Genomic DNA, 18242 nt, shown 5'->3' with positions numbered 1-18242 from the left:
TCCTGGAAGAAGGAAGTAAACCCGCCACGACAAAGAAGAAGGTAGTGCAGCGGCCAGTTTACTTTGGTAGCTCCCTATTGCAGGGGGCTAGGTCAAGGTAGTCTGGAGTGCAAAAGTTGATCTTCGGCCTCATCATGCCCTCAAGGAAACTGCGCCACTATTTCCAAGCACACGAGATCAGAGTTGTCACTCGTTTCCCTTTGCAACGCATACTGAGGAACCCTGAGGCCACTGGCAGAATAGTTGAATGGGCATTAGAGCTGTCCAGTTTTGGTCTGAAGTATGAGAGTACCCTAACCATTCAAAGCAGGGCACTGGCAGATTTCATTGCAGAATGGACACCCACTCCGGATGAAGAGGCCCCAGAAATAGTTATCCCCGGCAAGGAGGCGCCCCAAGAATGTATCATGTATTTTGACGGTGCCTTCTCGTTACAAGGCGCAGGGACTGGTGTGCTCCTTGTTGCGCCCACTGGAGAACACCTCAAATATGTGATCCAAATGCATTTCCCCTGGGAGGAAGCCACCAACAACACTGCGGAATATCAAGGGCTCCTTGCCAGGCTCAGAATTGCAACGGAGTTGGGAATTAAGAAGTTGATCATTCGTGGAGACTCGTAGCTCGTAGTGAGACAAGTAAACAAGGATTACTAGATCCATTTAATGGAAGCATATGTAGAGGAAGTGAGGAAGCTGGAAGAGCATTTTGATGGATTACAAGCAGAGCACGTGCCACGTGCGGAAAACAGCGTTGCTGACCATCTTTCAAAGTGTGCAGCACAAAAACTTCCTGTGGAACCAGGAACTTGAAGGAAATATGCCCTAGAGGCAATAATAAAGTTGTTATTTATATTTCCTCATATCATGATAAATGTTTATTATTCATGCTAGAATTGTATTAACCGGAAAACTTAGTACATGTGTGAATACATAGACAAACATAGTGTCACTAGTATGCCTCTACTTGACTAGCTCATTGAATCAAAGATGGTTAAGTTTCCTAGCCATAGACATGAGTTGTCATTTGATTAACGGGATCACATCATTAGAGAATGATGCGATTGACTTGACCTTTTCCATTAGCTTAGCACTTGATCGTTTAGTTTATTGTTATTGCTTTCTTCATGACTTATACATGTTCCTATGACTATGAGATTATGCAACTCCCGAATATCGGAGGAACACTTAGTGTGCTATCAATCGCCACAACGTAACTGGGTGATTATAAAGATGCTCTACAGGTGTCTCCGATGGTGTTTGTTGGGTTGGCATAGATCGAGATTAGGATTTGTCACTCCGTGTTACGTAGAGGTATCTCTAGGCCCTCTCGGTAATGCACATCACTATAAGCCTTGCAAGCAATGTGACTAATGAGTTAGTTGCGGGATGATGCATTACGGAACGAGTAAAGAGACTTGTCGGTAACGAGATTGAACTAGGTATTGAGATACCGACGATCGAATCTCGGGCAAGTAACATACCGATGACAAAGGGAACAACGTATGTTGTTATGCGGTTTGACCGATAAAGATCTTCGTAGAATATATAGGAACCAATATTAGCATCCAGGTTCTGCTGTTGGTTATTGACCGGAGATGAGTCTCGGTCATGTCTACATAGTTCTCGAACCCGTAGGGTCCGCACGCTTAACATTCGGTGACGATTGGTATTATGAGTTTATGTGTTTTGATGTATCGAAGGTTGTTCGGAGTCCCAGATGTGATCACGGACATGACGAGGAGTCTCGAAATGGCCGAGACATAAAGATCGATATATTGGATGGCTATGTTTGGACATCGGAATGGTTCCGGGTGAGTTCAGGCATTTACCGGAGTATTGGGAGGTTACCGGAACCCCCCGGGGAGTATATGGGCCTTATTGGGACTTAGTGGGAGAGAGGAGGAGGCGGCCAAGGAGGGGTCGCGCGCCCCCAAGCCCAATCCGAATTGTGTGGGGGCCGGGGCCCCTTTCCTTCCTCCCTCTCTCCTCCTTCCTTCCTCTCCTACTCCAACCAGGGAAGGGCGGATCCTACTCCCGGTGGGAGTAGGACTCCCCTAGGGCGCGCCATAGAGAGGGCCGGCCGCTCCCCTCCTCCACTCCTTTATATATGGGGGAGGGGGCACCCCATAGACACACAAGTTGATTGTTTAGCCATGTGCGGTGCCCCCCTCCACAGATTTCCACCTCGGTCATATCTTTGTAGTGCTTAGGCGAAGCCCTGCGTCGGTAACTTCATCATCACCGTCATCACGTCATCGTGCTGACGAAGCTCTCCCTCGACACTCAGCTAGATCTAGAGTTCGTGAGACGTCACCGAGCTGAACATGTGCAGATCGTGGAGGTGGCGTACTTTCGGTACTAGGATCGGTTGGATCGTGAAGACGTACGACTACATCAACCGCATTGTCATAACGCTTCCGGTTTCGGCCTACGACGGTACGTGGACAACACTCTCCCCTCTCGTTGTTATACATCACCTAGATGGATCTTTCGTGTGCGTAGGATTTTTTTTGAAATTACTTCATTCCCCAGCCGAACTTTTGTTCTCCACCTGACTCAACCTCAATATCCCTGACAATGATGGACAGAAAAAAGGAGGAAATTGGACTCCGGCAAGCATCTCCCGGCAGGGCTTCGCCTGGTGAGCAGCACCCTCCCATCGAACCACAATTTCTTGAGGTTGAGATATGCGCTCCCACGAATGAGGAGGTGCCGTTTGTCCTCGTTGCCGAGCCTCAAGCTCCAACTTGGGCACGACACATAGTCCACTACCTCCAAATCTGGAGAACTTCTCGAGAAACAAGAAGAAGCCGAAAGAGTAGCCCGGAGGGCCAGTATGTACCAATTTGTGGATGACACGTTGTACAGAAGAAGGCCCAATGGTGTGAAATTGAAGTGCGTTTGCCGGCAAGAGGGGAAGGGACTGTTGGCAGAAATACACAAAGGCGTGTGTGGCTCCCATATTGGATCAAGAGCCTTGCTTGGAAAAGCTTTCCAGCAAGGTTTCTACTAGCCCACGGCCCTCCAAGATGCGATTGAGCTTGTCACCACATGTGAAACCTGCCAGTTCCATTCCAAGAACATCCATCAACCAGCTCAATCTCTCCAGACGATCCCTTTGTCATGGCCATTTTCGGTCTAGGGGCTCGACATCTTGGGCCCCTTCCCCAGTGCTACCGGGGGCTTTGAATTCTTGTACGTCGAAATCGAGAAGTTTACAAAGTCGCCGAAAGTGAGCCTGTGAGGAAGGTAACCGCACTTCAGCTATCAAGTTCTTGAAAGGATTGGTGTGCCGTTTCGGAGTACCCGCCAGAGTTATCATTGACAATGGCACCCAATTCACAAGCCGCGCCTTCATTCGCCTCTGTTGCTCATCCCAGGAGCAATGGATAGGCTGACAAGATGAACACTGAAGTGCTGCATGGGCTCAAGACAAGGACTTCTCATAAGTTGCAAAAGTGCGACAGAAGATGGATCGACGAGCTGCCGGTGGTTCTTTGGTCCCTCCGTACAACACCAAATCGAGCTACCGGCCAGTCTCCCTTCTCCCTAGTCTATGGGGCAGAAGTAGTGCTCTCCACGGAACTCAAATACGGGTCACCTCGAGTACTTGCCTACGATGAAGTAGAGCAAGAGCAGCATCGGCATGACGATGCCATGCTCCTTGAGGAAGACCGTCTCTGGGCTGTTGTACGTGCTGCACACTACCAGCAAGCCCTACGCCTCTATCATAGCCACAGGGTCCACGCCCGGAGCCTTGAGGAAGGCGACCTTGTCCTTAGGCATGTTCAGTCCGCCAAGGGTACCAAGAAGTTGACGCCAAAGTGGGAAGGCCCTTACCGGGTAGTACGAGTCACCAGACCTGGCACAATTCGTCTGGAGACCGAAGATGGCATCAAAATGCAAAACTCATGGAATATTGAGCATCTTCGCAAGTTCTACCTGTAAGGTGCGGCTGCCGAGCCCAGTCCCGGCAACCACCCTTTTGTACAAGCCTTGCCGATGCGCATGTAACCCTTTGTACAAAGCCAGGCGGAGACCCTGAGCACAGATAATAAAACGAAGCGCTGACGACCAAAAAACATGCATGCATGATTAGTTTAGCATACGTTTGCCATGGTAATTTAGATTAGATCATATGCTGCTATGTTTTCCTCTGCACTAACTACAGGGCTCTTGCCACGGACTTTATCCTGGGAAGGAGAGATGGAAACAAGCTTACATATCGATGCCCGACAGACCAAACAGATAAGTCTCCTTTTATCCATAACATGTCTCTGTAAGAAGAAAACTTGTGCGTAGAAAAACTTTGTAACTTTCGAAGACATTTGTGCTCCAATCCTTTGATCTAAATGTTATTTCGGTGAAAATGGTTCTAGTGGCATTTGACAGAGAAAGTTCAACAAGGGGCGATTCCCTTCCATAGTTTTGAGCCCGGCAGGCCAAGCCCCCGCGGCAACGACGGAAGGCACCGACAAGATAGCTTGCCGAAAAAACTTGTTTACTTGAAAATATAGAGGCGTTCCTCCTCTGCATGGATGTAGTACGTGCATAAGTACTCAGCAAGCATGTATTTTTTTCATTAATATGCAGGTAAACAAGTACAAACCTTACAAAGTACAAACATGGATAAAAGAAATTACATATTTAAGACTAAAATTTTGCGAGCACCTACATCCTTTGAAATATAAAAAGGGCAGATGCCTCGTGATGCCTTTATTGCCCTCCTTCTCCCAGGATTCATCTCGAGTGCGAGAAGGGCAAAAGAAGCACCTAGGTGGGGTGCGTGTGGCAGCAGGCACCAAGAGGGCTTTCCCCAACAACCGTCCTGATGTAACATCCCAATTTTCAATTTGGATGTTATACATTGGTCATCATATGCATATCATATTTTATTTGCATTTTGGTTGAGATCCTGGAAATCTTAAGAAACTCAAGGACCCAAGGAGAGAGTTGGAGGTTTCACATATTTTCATATTTGATTTTTCTCAATTTTGAAAAGAGGATCAATTTGATTTTAATATTTTTCTCTCCGATTATTTCCAATTATAATAAAGAAATGAGAGGAGATAAAATGACTTCTTCAACTGAAAGGAATATTGAGAAGAAATTTTAAAATAAAATCAATATTTTATTTGTATTTTATTTGAATTAGAAAAATATGCATTTTTAAAATTGCATTTTTAGGCCAGAAAAATGTTCACTTGTCCTAAATATTAGGTTTGGACGGTGAAAATTATTTCTGGTATTTTTAGAATTTATTTTATTAGGATTTTTATTTTGGGTGAATTTTTAAAAAAAAAATCTTCGTTGCCCGACTGGGCCGAAGGCCCAGCCTAGCCGGGCCAAGCCTAGCCGCGCCGCCGCCTTCGTCGCTGTGCGGACGCCAGACTCCGGCGAGGAGGTGTCCGGGTGGGCCTCCCCGCCCCCTTGCGCACGCCGCCGCCCCCCGGCCTTTATAAGCCGCCCCGGCACCCCCACCTCCTCATCACCGCCGTGGCCGCAGCCCGCCTCCAGCCGAGCCGCGCCGCCGCCGCAGCCCGCCTCCAGCCGAGCCGCGCTACCGCCGCCCTTGCGCCGCCGCCGCTGCTACCTCGCCGCCGCCGCTTCTGTCGCGCGCCGCCGCCGTCGCCCGCTGCAGCCGCCGCCGACGCCGCCGGAGCCCCGCCTCGCCCCGCCAACCGCCGACGCCGCCGGATCTCGCCGTTGACTCGCCGCCGCGGTTGACCGGTAAAAACCGCCCGGTTCACCTGTTTATTTTCGGTTTATTTTCGGTTTAGGTTAGATCGGTTTTTTTATTTAGTTCGTTAATTAACGAACATTCATCATTTAGTTTCTAATAAAGAACGAATTCGTTCGTTTAGATCTGTTAGCGAACGTTCGTTCGTTACGTTTTCTTTTTATTTTATTTTTTCGGCCAGGGACCTATCCGCGAATACTTTTATCACAGATTAATCCCTGAATTTCAAACCCTCACTACTATACACTCGTTTGTCCAAATCCAGTGAAACCAACGCCAAAATCTTCGTCTTGTTCCCCTCTTTCCAGTTAATCAACTTGAACATGATTTTGATAATTTAAAATTTGGTTTCAAGCAGATTTGCATTTGAACTTCTTTTGATCGTAGTTTGAGTTTCGTAGCTCCGATTCGATTGATTCTTTTTGCAAATCGAAGCTCTTCAGTTGAACTTTCAGTTTGGATCTTTTCTCTGGAGTTTTACCCTTGCATCTTATGCTTGAGTTCTTATGTATGTCATTGTTTGTTTACGATAGAATTTCCGGAGTACGAAGCGTGCTACTACGAGTCACTACGGTTTCCAGATCGTCAGCAAGGCAAGTAACACTTTGATCATACCCCTTTATTACCCAGTTTTTTATGAATTAGTTTCAATCCTCAAAAATTGCATGAGTAGGATCTGATTAACATGTGGGTATTGGGAAGTAGTTGATGAGGTAGAACCTATTGTCTTTTACTTCAAACCCTGGGAGTTACTTCTACGTTATGCTTATACTGTTATGCTATGCTCATAGATGTGGTTTGGTTTGAGTGATTCATGACAAATGTGAGAATTATTATGAACTAAGGTTTAACTTAAGGTGGCTACTTAAACACACATATGGGTGGATTGCTTTGTGGGCACCTGGGGTAATCCAGTGTTGTCCAAAGGAGAATCCCGGGGTATCCGTGTGATTTTTCCTATGGTTTGCCACCCAGGCTCAAAGGGATCATTATGTTATTCATGCTGGAAACTTCCGTGTGCAGCCACAAGCCATTATGGGCTCTGGCGTAGTTGAGTATGTTGTGTGACCTCTTTCGGTGGTAGACTAGCAGATGTAGGGGATGTAGGTGGTACGGTCTACCCATCGAAAGAGCTAATGCTTCTGAAAGACTGTGTCTCGGTCATCCGTTTCTCAAACATCATGCAGTGCGAGAAATCCAATGGAGGAGATATTGTCTTGTGGGGAAAAGTGTGCAAACCTCTGCAGAGTGTACAAACTAATCATGATTAGCCGTGTCCCCTGTTATGGACATCTTGAGTATCTGGTGCTTGAATTATTATGTTGATCTCATCACTTTAGTTTGTTAATTTGTTGGGTTATTGATTATTAATTTGGGATTGAGATGGGGTTACCGTTCTCAATGTTTTCGACACATTTTGTAGTTAAATAAAATATATTCCTTTGCAAAAGGAAAAAATTGGCTTTACGCAAAATGATAACCATAGAGCCTCCACCAGCCATATATGCATATAGTTATAGTTGTTACTTGTTCATTGCTCTATAGTGTTATTTTGGCATCATATTCCATGTGCTGACCTACACAGGCTGCAACATATTATGTTGCAGAGTTTTCAGACGAAGAGTAAGGTGCGCTAGGTCGTTGTCGTGCACTCAGCTATGCCGTTGGAGTTGATGGACTCATTTACCTTTGAAGCTTCCACAGTTATCTTATTTAGATGGCCTTCAGCCATATTATTATAATAAGTTCTCTTTTGAGACATTCGATGTAATAAGTGTGTGACTGCACCCTGTTATAAATGCTCGGGTACTATGTGTGTCAGCATTACCTATCCAGGGATGACACTTATGCACAGAGATTTGACCGTCTGAGGTCGGATCGCTACAAGATGGTATCAGAGCACACGCTGACTGTAGGACGCGACCTCTAGGAAAAGCCATAGGACTTTCTTCTCTACTCATTTCTGACTCTTCTCCCTTTTCTACTCTATAGATGGCGGACCCAAGGAACAAGTTTGCTCAACCGGATGAAGACACACCTTTTGGACGACACTTCAAGGAAGCCACTATGTACCTGAACATCGGAATACCAAGCTTCACCGGGACCTACACCGCCACTCTACCTGAAGAAGAGCGTTGGACGATTCGAGTATATGTTCCAGGAAGGACATTCACGCCAGTTACTGAGCCCATAGAGTTTTCCTTCGATGCACCAACCTGGAGTCTAGGAAAGAGCATGGCAGCCCACATCGCCATGGGACGCATCGGCGAGGTATACCACAAGGATCTTAAGGACACCATCTACCAGATATGTGGACACCGAGATGATCAATGGGGATGATTTGTATCCAGGAGTTAAACCAGCACATTCATCGTCAGGAGAACCAGATGTGCGCCAGCATGATAGACATGAAGAAGGTGATGACCAGGAACATGGAGCTTGAAGAGGAACTCAAGTCTACACGTGATGGATATGAAGAGGAAATTGCAGTACTATTGGATAAGAAGGAAGACCTGAAGAAGAAGCTAGGAATATTCATGGGAGATCCCGCACCTGAGGAGGATAACTACCCCGAAGACTACATCATCATCGACGACACCGACTCCGACCCCGACCCCGACAGTGATGATGATTATGAAGACGAAGCTAGAGCAGATATCATGGAGTCTTCCACCAATCAAAATTTCTAGTTGACCACCATACTATCAGTAGTATTCCCCATGTACATAGAAATAGTTCGAGTATTTTGTGATGGTAGATTTGATTGTTTGTATGCCCTTGTTTGAATTGAGTGGTGTGAAATGAATGTGTTTGTCTCATGTGCATATGGGTAGTGATTTTCTCCTTAGACCTCACTCTATTCTACCCCTCTAAACCTATCAGATGCCTCCGAGACGTGACCCCAGATTTGTCTTCCCACCGGAGCTCACTCAGTTCATCCAACAACAGAATGCCTTGATGCAGTTGCTAGTCCAGAACCAAGGCAACAACAACAACAACCCACCGCCACCACCTCCAGTTGACAACTTAGCCCGTTTTCTGAGGTTGAATCCGCCGGTGTTTTCCAGTAGCACCGAGCCGATTGTTGCTGATGACTGGCTCCGTAGGATTGGAAGGGAGCTGACCACCGCAGGTTGCACATATGCTGAGAAGGTGCATTTTGCCGCACACCAACTAGATGGACCCGCAGCCTCATGGTGGGAGAACTACACCGCCACTTTCCCCATAGCCAATGTCACTTGGGATCAGTTACAGCAAGCTTTTCGCACCGCACATGTCTCAGCTGGAGCAATGAGTATGAAGAAGCGTGAGTTTCACAACTTACGCCAGGGAAATCGTACCGTGGGGCATTACGTGGATGAGTTCAGCAAGTTAGCTCGCTACCGCCCAGATGATGTGGTCACAGATGCCGCAAAGCAGGAGAAGTTTATGTAAGGGCTGAATGATGAGCTGAGCATGCAGTTGATGGTGGCAACATTTGCTAACTACAAGGAGTTGGTAGACAGGGCTCTTATGATAGAAGGCAAGCATCAACAGATAGAGAGCCGCAAAAGGAAGTATGGAGAGGGGAAGTATAATTCTGGAGCTCAGCAGAAGCCTCGCTTTACCCCTAACCCGGGAGGACATACCCACCATAACCATGGAGGCTACACTCACAATGGAGGAAGATCGCATAACCATAGTGGCCCTAAGAATGGAAATGGGAATGGAGGAAGCAGCAACCAGAACCGTTCCAACCCAGCAACACCCGCTAAGAAGGACCTAAGTCATGTCACCTGTTACAAGTGTGGGAAGACTGGACACTACGCCAATGACTGTTCCGAGTTGAAGAATGGCAATGGAAATGGAAGCTCTGGAAAGAAGCCCAATCCCTTCACCAGAGGTCAGGTGAACCACATCAACCTAGAGGAAGTTGAAGATCAGCCTGACGCAGTGATTGGTAAGTTTTCGATTAAGTTATTTACCGCTCGCGTTCTTTTTGACACTGGTGCATCGCATTCATACATATCAAGGGGATTTGTGGACAAGTTTAAGTTGCCAACCTTAGCCCTTAGGTCACCCATGTTAGTAAGCTCGCCAGGAGCAGAGTATATGGCCAGCCGATGGTGTGATCGGTTACCATTAACCATTGGTAGCCATGTTTTCCCCTCAGACCTAATAATTTTGGAGTCACAAGGATTGCATATAATACTAGGCATGGATTGGCTATCCAAGTATGGAGGAAACATCGACTGTGCTAGTAAGTGAATTTTACTCACCACCCCGGAGGGAAAGAGGATCAAGTATGTATCTAGGCATACGCCAAGGAGGACCTAAGTAAATTCCCTCTCGAGAGTTGTTCAGGAGGAAGTGTCTGTTGTGAAGGATTACCCGGATGTATTTCTAGAGGAATTACCAGGCATGCCACCCGATCGAGACATAGAGTTTTTGATAGAGCTGTTGCCACGCACCGGACCAATATCAAAGAGACCGTATCGGATGCCCGCAAATGATTTGGAGGAAATTAAGAAGCAGATCAAGGAGTTACTGGAGAAAGGTTATATCCGACCAAGTTTATCACCGTGGGGAGCCCCAGTGCTCTTAGTTGAGAAGAAGGATGGATCTTTGAGAATGGTTGTTGATTATCGGGCTTACAATGAAGGGACGATCAAGAACAAGTACCCACTACCAATGATCAATGATTTGTTTGACCAGCTGCAAGGAGCTAAAGTATTCTCCAAAATCGATCTTCGATCAGGATACCACCAGTTGAAGATCCGAGAACAGGATATACCAAAGACAACTTTTACCACAAGGTGCGGGCTATATGAGTACCCGGTCATGTCTTTTGATTGACTAACGCCCCTGCCTATTTCATGAGTATGATGAATAAGGTGTTCATGGAATTCTTGGATAAGTTTGTTGTGGTGTACTCGAAGAATGAAGAGGAACACAAGGAACATTTGCGATTAGTTCTCGAGAAGCTCAGGGAACATCAACTATACGCCAAATTCAGCAAATGTGAGTTTTGGTTGAAGGAAGTTGGATTTCTTGGACATGTTATATTAGGAGATGGTATAGCAGTAGACCCTACCAAGGTTCAGTTTATCACTGAGTGGTTGGCACCCACCTCAGTTGGAGAGATCCGCAGTTTTCTGGGACTCGCAGGATATTACCGAAGATTTATTGAGAATTTTTCCAAGATTGCGAAGCCCATGACGGAGTTATTGAAGAAGGACACCAAGTTTAAGTGGACCGAGGAATGTGAGGCCAGTTTTCCGGAGTTGAAGAAACGTTTGGTTACAGCCCCAGTGCTGATTCTTCCGGATATACGCAAGGATTTCCAAGTGTATTGCGATGCATCTCTCTTGGGACTTGGAGGTGTACTTATGCAAGATGGAAGAGTTGCTTCATATGCCTCATGTCAGCTTCGACCTCATGAGTTGAATTATGCCACGCATGATTTGGAGTTACACCTGGAGACATTTTCTTATTGGAAACCGTTGTGATGTATACACGGACCATAAGAGTCTGAAGTATATCTTCACACAGAAGGAGCTGAATCTCAGGCAGAGGAGAAGGTTGGAGCTCATAAAGGATTATGATATGAAGTTGCATTATCATCCAGGAAAGGCCAATGTCGTAGCGGACGCTTTGAGTCGCAAGAGTTATGTCAATACCCTCGTAAGCGGAGGATTACCACAGGAGCTAGTCGATGATCTCAAGGAATTTTGTTTGGAGATAGTTCCAAGAGGTTTTGTTGCAGCAATGGAGGTTCAGTCTACATTACTGGGAAAGATTCGAGAAGCTCAGAAGGATGATAAGGAAATTGCTGAGATAAAGGAGAAGATGAGCAAAGGAAAAGCCAAGGGTTTTCGAGAGGATGAACACGAAACTTTATGGTTTGAGGATCGTGTATATGTTCCCAACAATACGGAGATCAGGAAGTTAATACTTTAGGAAGCTCATAACTCACCATACTCGATTCACCTCAGAAACACCAAGATGTATTTGGATTTGAAGGAATGTTTCTGGTGGATGGGTGTGAAGAAGGATATTGCCGAGTATGTAGCAGTATGTGATGTGTGTCAGAGAGTGAAGGCAGAACATCAGAAGCCAGCCGGATTACTACAGCCTATGCCAATACCTGAATGGAAGTGGGATAAGCTTGGCATCGATTTTATCACAGGATTACCCAGGACACGATCAGGATATGATTCTATTTGGGTAGTAGTAGATCGCTTGACCAAAGTGGCTCACTTTATCCCCGTGAAAACCACTTATACGAGCGCGAAGTTGGCCAAGATATATATGACCAGGATCATATGTCTGCACGGAGTTCCGAGGACCATCGTATCAGATAGAGGAACACATCTTACCTCGAAGTTTTGGAACCAGCTGCACCAGACTTTGGGTACCAGGCTTGAGTTCAGTATGGCCTTTCATCCGCAGACAGATGGACAGACCGAGAGAGTCAATCAGATTCTGGAGGACATGTTGAGAGCTTGTGCGCTAGATTATGGATCTAGTTGGGATGATAATTTGCCTTATGCGGAGTTCTCATACAACAACAGCTACCAGGCTACTTTGAAGATGGCCCCTTTCAAAGCTTTGTATGGAAGAAGATACAGGACACCGTTAATGTGGGATGAAGTCGGAGACCGTTAGTTGTTTGGACCAGATTTAATCAAGGAATCTGAAGAGAAGGTTAAGTTGATTCATGATAGACTGAAGGTAGCTCAGTCTAGGCAGAAGAGTTATGCCGATACTAAACGCAAGGAGGTAGTCTATGAGATTGGAGACAGAGCATATTTCCGTGTGTCACCACTCCGAGGAGTTAAACGATTTGGAGTTAAAGGAAAGTTAGCCCCGAGATTTGTAGGACCATACCGAGATTTGGAACGTATGGGAGAAGTGGCCTACAAGTTGGAGTTACCCAAAGGATTGTCAGGAGTTCATGATGTGTTTCACGTTTCCCAGTTGCAGAAGTGCCATGCAGAGATGGCCGATATTCCTCTGAGAGATACAGTGCCTTGGAAGCAATTCAGTTGGAGAGTGACCTAACCTACGAGGAGAAACCCGTCAAGATTCTCGAGTTTGCCAGCCGAGTTACCCGCAGCAAGGTCATCAAGTTTTGCAAAGTTCAGTGGAGCCACCATACCGAGGAGGAAGCCACCTGGGAGCGAGAAGACCTACAGAAAGACCACCCATACCTATTTTCTAGCCAACCCGTATCTCGAGGACGAGATTCATCTTAAGGGAGGTAGGTTTGTAACATCCCAATTTTCAATTTGGATGTTATACATAGGTCATCATATGCATATCATATTTTATTTGCATTTTGGTTGAGATCCTGCAAATCTTAAGCAACTCAAGGACCCAAGGAGAGAGTTGGAGGTTTCACATATTTTCATATTTGATTTTTCTCAATTTTGAAAAGAGGATCAATTCGATTTTAATATTTTTCTCTCCGATTATTTCCAATAATAAAATCAAAATAAATGAGAGGAGATAAAATGACTTCTTCAACTCAAAGGAATATTGGAGAAGAAATATTGAAATCAAATTAATATTTTATTTGTATTGTATTTGCTATTTTATTTGAATTAGAAAAATATGCATTTTTGAAAATTGCATTTTAGGCCAGAAAAATGTTCACTTTGTCCTAAATATTAGGTTTGGATGGTGAAAATTATTTCTGTTTTTTTAGAATTTTTTATTTTATGAGAATTCTTCTTTCGGGCAATTTTTGTTTTAAAAAACCTTCGTCGCCCGACTGGGCCGAAGACCCAGCCGCGCCGCCTACGTCGTTGTGCGGACGCCGGACTCCGGCGAGGAGGAGACTGGGTCGGCCTGCCCGCCCCCTTGCGCATGCCGCCACCCCCGGCCTTTATAAGCCGCCCCGGCCCCCACCTCCTCATCACCGCCGCCGCCGTAGCCCGCCTCCAGCCGAGCCGCACCGCCGCCGCCCTTGCGCCGCTGCCGCTTTTGCCTCGCGCCGCTGCCGTGCTGCCGGCAGAGCCCCGCCTCGCCCCTCCAACCGCCGACGCCGCCGGTTCTCGCCGTTGACTCGCCGCCGCAGTTGGCCGGTAAAAACCGCCCGGTTCGCCGGTTTATTTTCGGTTTTTTAGATCGGTTTATTTATTTAGTTCGTTAATTAATGAATGTTCATCGTTTAGTTTCTGTTAACGAACGAATTCATTCGTTTAGATCTGTTAGTGAACGTTCGTTCGTTAGGTTTTCCTTTTATTTTATTTTTTCGGCCAGGGACCTATCCGCGAATACTTTTATCACAGATTTGTCCCTGAATTTCAAACCCTCGCTACTTTTCACTCGTTTGTCCAAATCCAGTGAAGCCAATGCCAAAATCTTCGTCTTGTTCCCCTATTTCCAGTTAATCAACTTGAAGATGATTTTGACAATTTAAAATTTGGTTTCAAGTAGATTTGAATTTGAACTTCTTTTGATCATAGTTTGAGTTTCGTAGCTCCGATTCGATTGATTCTTTTTGCAAATCGAAGCTCTTCAGTTGAGCTTTCAGTTTGGATCTTTTCTCTGGAGTTTTACCCTTGCATCTTATGCTTGAGTGGTTATGTATGTCATTGTTTGTTTACGATAGAATTTCCGGAGTGCGAAGCGTGCTACTACGAGTTAGTGGGATTTCCTGATCGTCAGCAAGGCAAGTAACACTTTGATCATACCCCTTTATTACTGAGTTTTTTATGCATTAGTTTCAATCCTCAAACATTGCATGAGTAGGATCTGATTAACATGTGGGTATTGGGAAGTAGTTGATGAGGTAGAACCTATTGTCTTTTACTTCAAACCCTGGGAGTTACTTCTACGTTATGCTTATACTGTTATGCTATGCTCCTAGACGTGGTTTGGTTTGACTGATTCATGACAGATGTGAGAATTATTATGAACTAAGGTTTAACTTAAGTTGGCTACTTAAACACACATCTGGGTGGATTGGTTTGTGGGCACCTGGGGTAATCCAGTGTTGTCCAAAGGAGAATCCCGGGGTATCCGTGTGATTTTTCCTATGGTTTGCCACCCAGGCTCAAAGGGGTCATTATGTTATTCATGCTGGAAACTTCTGTGTGCAGCCACAAGCCATTATGGGCTCTGGCATAGTTGAGTATGTTGTGTGACCTCTTTCAGTGGTAGACTCGCAGATGTAGGGGATGTAGGTGGTACGGTCTACCCGTCGAAAGAGCTAACGCTTCTGAAAGACTGTGTCTCGGTCATCCATTTCTCAAACATCATGAAGTGCGAGAAATCCAACGGAGGAGATCGAGTCTTGTGGGGAAAAGTGTGCAAACCTCTGCAGAGTGTACAAACTAATCATGATTAGCCGTGTCCCGGGTTATGGACTTCTTGAGTATTTGGTGCTTGAATTATTATGTTGATCTCATCACTTTACTTAGTTAATTTGTTGGGTTATTGATTATTAATTTGGGATTGAGATGGGGTTACCGTTCTCAATGTTTTCAACACACTTTGTAGTTAAATAAAATATATTCCTTTGCGGTAGGGAAAAATTGGCTTCACGCAAAATGATAACCATAGAGCCTCCACCAGCCATATATGCATATAGTTATAGCTGTTACTTGTTCATTGCTCTATAGTGTTATTTTGCCAGCATATTCCATGTGCTGACCTACACAGGCTGTAACGTATTATGTTGCAGAGTTTTCAGACGAAGAGTAAGGTGTGCTAGGTCGTTGTCGTGCACTCAGCTATGCCGTTGGAGTTGATGGACTCATTTACCTTTGAAGCTTCCGCGGTTATCTTATTTAGATGGCCTTCAGCCATATTATTGTAATAAGTTCTCTTTTGAGACATTCGATGCAATAAGTGTGTGATTGCACTCCGTTATAAATCCTCGAGTAATGTGTGTGTCAGCATTACCGATCCAGGTATGACACTTATGCACAGATATTTGACCGTCTGAGGTCAGATCGCTACACTTGAAGAGGCTGGTGATGATGGTGCCGGGGCGGGGGAAGAGTCGGATAGGAAGCCGCAAGCAGGCAATACGAGATGAAGGGTCGGTGCCATCGTACTCCAACCTGACGGCCTACCACCCGCCTTCCCTGTTTTCTCCTCGTCATTGTCGCTCTTGGAAGACGCCAGGCCCCTGGCCCGTCACCTCCCCCGAAGAGGCTGCTGATGGTGGTGGCGGTGCCCAAGGCGCATTGGGGGCACCGCCTCCCACCTTGGCGGGTAGGAGGGCGTCACCATCTTCAATGTCATCCCCGACCTTGCCGAAGAGAGTAGTGCCGGGGTTACTAAAGAACCCGAGCACGGCGCCACAGGCGGGCACCAGAAGCCCTGAAGACTCCGCTGACGGGTTTTCGAACTCCAGCAGCTTGCGGTAGAAGCGACACCCCTCCCCGAGACGGCTAGCTCATATGGAAGGTGCGAAAGCTCTGCCATTAAGGAGAAGCGAGACGCCTTCCACACCAGAGTTGATCCGGCAGTCATGGGTGCGCTGCCAGAAACTACGACCGCCCCAACCATGACCACCGCATCTCCGGCGGACCCGGACCAGACTCACTCCCCGAGTGTGAGCACGAGCTTTTGGAATCGTTACTCCTCAGCCGATGCCCGGGGCCAGGCCCCGGCCTATTTCCCTTGGCACAATGAAGAAGAAGGCAGGCAAGAAGGAGAAGGTGCGCGGATGAATGCCTTCGTTCCCCCTCGCGCTCCCTTTTATAGACGAGCTAGGGCCGGGGGCTAGTTCTCCACCCCCCCTGGGGGCTCCTTCAAATCCGACCTGTCTATGCCACTGATAGCGGTTGGACTCGTCGACCGTCCTCTTGCACCAATCCGGGACGTTTGGTTTTCTACCAAAACGCTCCTTCCTGCACCATATGCATCCGTTACGTACCCCATGCGATGAATGCGGCGTATGTGGCGGAAAGGACGGGCATAGTGGGAAGAGTGAAATGGAAGTTACCTCCCTGTGAATAATAGTCATTCATGGGCCATTACAAAGATGGCCCCACCGCGTTTGGCGTCGTAGCACGCACGGGATACCGGAAACTGACTCAAGCACGGGTTAATGAAGAAGCAAGGAAAATATCAAGGAATAGGAGAAAATTATCTACACATGCATGATGGCAAGGAAGCAAACTTCACCAAGCATCCAAGTCAAAACCAAGCCAAATAAACGGCTCTTTGAGGATGAAAGGGTGGATCAAGAAGACCAAGACAAGCCAAAGCGGCAAGACATCACTAAGAGAAAGCCTCCCTTGCTGGGCAGGTGAGCCTGGTCAGGTCAAGGCCTCCCCAAGGACGATTCCAACATTTCCTTGGCAGGCTTGCCGGGACCGCTAAAGACGAATCTCCCCGCCAAGATTCCACCGCTCAACCGCTCCACCGCACCGCGACGCAACTCATCTATCAGCGCGGTGTCAAGCCCCCAAGTGATTAAGTGGCCGTCATTTGGAACGTGGCAGCCATTTGAAAGGAAGATTACCCCTATATGACACCCATCCCGAGGCGTGTCAAGCAGACAGGTAGAAGATGATTAAGCGGCACGGCGGGCTTCCCAGGCTGCATCCTCAGCATGACACCTGGCAGTGCATTTAATGCACTTTGTCCTAACTGCTACAGTTAGGTATGATAGCACTGTTAGCTATCTAATCACTAGATAATGACTATTTTGCCACTGTGGTTACCCATTAGCCTATAAAACGAGGGCCATGGCAACCAAGAAAAGGATTTCAGACCTTGTATACTTATACGTGCGTAGCTGCTCTCCCCAAGGCGACCTTGCAGGGCTTGGGCGCAGCGTGTTCACTGTAGTCCTCCACTTAATCCACCAAAGCAGGAGTAGGGTTTTACGCTTCCCAGCGGCCCGAACCTGGTTAAAAACCACCAGCATCACCTCTGTCATGCTGTTTCATGGCTTCTGCTCTTTGTGCAACATGACCCTCCCCCTTGCCGAACCACAAGGGGCTGATGGCCCCATAGGTGATCGTGTTCCACCACGACATCTTCCCATTGCAAGATAAATCAATCTAGTTGGCCAAACCAAACCAATAAAGAGTTCAAAGAAAACTCAAATAATATTCATGGATAGATCTGATCATAAACTCACAATTCATCAGGTCCCAACAAAAACGCTGCAAAAAGTCACTACATTGAATAGATCTCCAAGAACATTGTATTGAAGATCAAATAGAGAGAAGATGTCATCTAGATACTAACTATGGACCCGTATGTCTGTGGTAAACTACTCACTCATCTCGGAAGGGCAGCAAGGTTGATGTAGAGCCCCTTCGTGATTGATTCCCTCTCTGGAAGAGTACCAAAGAAGGCCTCCAGATGGGATTTTGTGGTTCGGGAACTTGTGGCGGTGGAAAAAATATTTCGGGTGTCTCTCTGATGTCATGGGAATATTTGAGTACTTATAGAGGTGGAATTAGGGTTTGATGTGCCACGAGGGGCCTACAAGCCTGGGGGCGCGCCCCTCTTGGTGCCCCCTAAGGCTTGTCACTCCCTCGTGACTC

Source organism: Aegilops tauschii, chromosome 3 (genome assembly GCF_002575655.3).
Source record: "Aegilops tauschii subsp. strangulata cultivar AL8/78 chromosome 3, Aet v6.0, whole genome shotgun sequence".
Taxonomy (NCBI): Eukaryota; Viridiplantae; Streptophyta; class Magnoliopsida; order Poales; family Poaceae; genus Aegilops; species Aegilops tauschii.
This window is presented reverse-complemented; position numbering follows the sequence as displayed.